Below are 4,123 nucleotides of genomic sequence, written 5' to 3'. Positions count from 1 at the left end.
CCAAGAAAAGATTCCATTAATCCAGACTAAGGAAGACTGCACCACAAATAAAGTGCAAATAATTAAAAGAAATGCGAGGGAGAATTAGAGTCCATATGATATTTAAGAGCTCCACAACCAATTGTAGTTCATGAACCTTATTTTCAATGGGTGAAAGAAAAACTTGAAGAATTACAGAACACCACAGGCAAAAATCAAGAGGAGATTTAAAAAAAAATCCAATGCAGATAAAACATACAAGGCTCTGAAAAAAATAAGAAATCACAATACAAAAGTGAGGACCAATGTTTCAGATGCTATAAACCTGATGGAGGGTCGCATGAACAAAGTTGAAGAGATGTAACACGGAACCAGTGAAATAGAAGATAGAATTGTCACTAGTGATCTGCTGGGTGGAGGGGGGGAAGCAGAATAAAAAAGAAAGGAAAAAGAAGAAAACCTAAGAATAATGTGAGACACCATCAAGAGAAATAACATCCGTATTATCAGAAAGTTGTGGAAGAATTACTAGAAGACAATTTCCCAGGCATACTGAAGAATGAAGAATATATATTCAATAAGCTGAGAGAACACCATATAGAATAGACCCCAAAAGAAAAACACCAAGACATATCATAGTCAAATTGGCCAGAACCAAAGATTAGGAGAGAATTCTGAAAGCAACAAGGGAGAAACAAAGAGTAACCAATAAGGGTGAACAAATAAGATTAAGTGCCAATTTCTCATAAGAAACCATCTGAGCAAGAAGACAAAGGAATGACACATTGAACACTCAAAGAACACAACTGTCAACCAAGAATATTATACCCAGAAAAATTGTCCACCTAATATGAAGGAGAGATCAAGATATTCCCAGAAAAACAGAACCTGAGGGAGTTTGTAAAAAGAAGACCAGCATTGCAGGAAACACTGAGAGATGCCCTTCTTACAGAGGTGCCACAGAAAGGAGGATGGACCAAAGTAACAAGCAACAACACCAAAAATAATGCAACAAAATGATAGCATTGAAACCTTGCCTCTCAATAATCACACTGAATGTAAATGGATTAAATGTACCACTGAAGAGAAAATGAGTAGCAGATTGGCTAAAAATCCAAAATCCATCAATGTGCTGTCTACTAAACACACACCTGAAAAATGAAAATAAAGAAATACTAAAAAGAAAAGGATGGGGAAAAAATATACCAAGCAAATGGCAACCAGGGGGGTAAAAAACCAGGAATGGCAATACTAATTTCTGATAATATATATATCAATGTAAAAACCATCATAAAGAACAAGGAAAGTCACTACATAATAATTAAGTGGGTCAACAGAACAAGAAGATATAACAATAAGAAATATTTATGTACCAAATGAAAGACCTGCAAAATATATAAAACAAGCATTAACAAGACTGAAAAAGGAAATAGACAACACTAGTATAGCTGTTGGAGACTTCAATATAACGCTCTAAAGAAAAGATAGAACTTCCAAAAAGAAACTCAACAAAGATTCGGAGGAATTATACCACAAAATAAACCACCTCAGTCTCATATAGATATTTATAAGCTAATAGACCCCCCCAAAAAAAAAGCACAGTATACCTACTACTCCAATGTGCATGGAACGTTCTCCAGAATAGATCACATTTTAAGACACAAGGCAGGCATCAATAACTTCAAAAGCATAGAAATTACACATGGCAACCTCGCAGACCACAGTGCTACAAAATTAGAACTTAATAACAAGAGGATAAAGAAGAAGAAAAAATACATTTGGAAGCTGAACAAGACCTTGCTTGAACACGACTGGATACTAGAAGAAATAAAAACTGAAATGAGAAAGTTTCCTGAAACAACAGACAATGAAAACACAACGTACCAAAACCTCTGTGAAACAGTAAAACCAGTAATTAGAGGTTAATTTATAGCAATAAGCAAACACATTAAAAGGTAGGGGAAAATGACCATTGACTCTCTAACCCATCATCTCCATCAAATTGAAAATGAACAGCAAGAAAACTGGACACACTCCCAAAAAATTGAAATTATAAAAATTAAGGCAGTGAATAGGGATGATAGAAAGAGAATTGATGCCTTTGAGTTGTGGTGCTGGAGAAGAGTGTTGAATATACCATGGACTGCTAGGAGAACAAACAGGTTTGTCCTGGAGAGGGTGAAGCCAGAATGTTCCCTGCAGTCAAGGATTCTGAAGCGTCATCTGACATACTTTGGGCATATTGCAAAGAGGGACTGGTCCTTGGAGAGAGACATCATGTTTGGGAGAGTGGAGGGATGGCACAGGAGAGGAAGACCCTCGATGAGATGGATCAATTCTGTGAGTGGAGTGGTGGGAATGAATGTGTTTGAGACAACGAGGTTGGCACAGGATAGAATGGCGTTTAGGGCTCTTGTACTATGAGTCGCAAATGACTAGATGGCACATAACAACAACAACAACAACAAGGCAGAAATAAATGAAATATAAAACAGAAAAACAATTGAAACCATCAATAAAACCCGGAGTTGGTTCTTCAAAAAGGTCAATAAAATCAACAAATCACTAGTAAAACTAACAAGCACAATCTGAATAAGGGATGAAACGGGCAATGTCATAATGGAACCAACTAAAATAAAAAAATTAACAATGGAATATTATTTAAAATACTCAAACAAATATGAAAACCTAGAGGAAGTGGAAAAATACTTAGAAAATCATAACCTACCTAAACTGACACAAACTGAATCTGAACACCTGAGCAGACCTATTATAAAAGAGAAAAATTGAAAAGTTAAAACAACTTCCAGCCAAAAAAAGTCCTGGACCAGATCGTTTTACAAGTGAATTTTATCAAACTTTCAGAGAAGAACTGTTACCAATTCTAAATAAACAATTTCTGAAAATAAAAAAAAGATGAGATTCTCCCAGACTCATTCTATGAAGCAAACATATCCTTGATTTAAAAAAAAACAGGTAAAGACACCACCAAAACAGAAAACTATAGACCAATATCTTTCATGAACGTAGATACAAAAATCCTGAATAAAATCCTGGGCAATGGATGGTTCAACATAAGAAAAACAATCAGTGTAATTCATCACATTAACATAGCCAAGAACAAGAACCACATGATCCTGTCAGTTGATGCAGAAAAGGCCTTTGACAAAATCCAACACCCTTTCCTGATTACAAAATAGGAATAGAAGGGAATTTCCTCAACATTGTAAAAAGTATATATGCAAACCTGAGAACCAATGTTAGTCTCAGTGGAGAGAAGTTAAATACATTTCCTTTGAGAACAAGAACTAGGGAAGGATGCCCACTATCATCTTTCCAGTACTGTATTACCAGTCTTGTTGTTAAGTGCCGTCAAGTTGTAGGCGACTCATAGTGACCCTGTGAACGAAAGACCTGAATGATTGTATCACTTTCATCCTTTCTCCAGGTTCATAGGGTTTCTGGAGGCAAGCTATTTTGGAAGTGGATGCCACTCCTGCTTCCAAGCTTGTTTTAATCAGGGAGCTCCACCAAACAGTGTCCACCACGGTTAACCATTATCGCATTTGACACATCAGTGTCACATTGTTCAGCTTCACAGCAACCACCAGTTACCTCTGTATACAGCAAGTGGACAGACCAGGTCTATATGACCTAGAAGAAGGTTTGACCAGAAACAATCAAAAACCGGCCTGAGGGCCGTAGATAAAAGTCACCCACCTTTGGCTTGGTAGCACACTTTCTGTCCATTAGGTCAACTGATCTCTCTCTATGCTGTTGTTGTTAAGCGCCATCGTGGACAGACCAGAGCTATATGACCTAGAAGAGGTTTGACCAGAAACAATTAAAAACAGGCCTGGGGGCGGCAGATATAATAGTATACTTAGAAAACCCTAAAGACTCTGCAAGAAAACTACTGAACATAGTTGACCAATTCAGCAAAGTGGCAGGATAAAAGATAAAAATACATGGATCAGAGACATGGGAGGAAAGCCCAAAACTATAACGTTCTTAAGTGAAAAATTGGGATCAAGCTTAGAAGCGTGAGTCCAAGGTATAAAGAGACTGCCAAATACAACCAGAAATGCACAATCTAAAGAGGATAAAATTGATGCATGGGACCTTCTAAAGATTAAATCTCTAT

This window comes from Elephantulus edwardii, unplaced genomic scaffold (genome assembly GCF_000299155.1).
Source record: "Elephantulus edwardii isolate Elephantulus edwardi_28Jun2011 unplaced genomic scaffold, EleEdw1.0 scaffold00083, whole genome shotgun sequence".
Classification (NCBI taxonomy): domain Eukaryota; kingdom Metazoa; phylum Chordata; class Mammalia; order Macroscelidea; family Macroscelididae; genus Elephantulus; species Elephantulus edwardii.
This window is presented reverse-complemented; position numbering follows the sequence as displayed.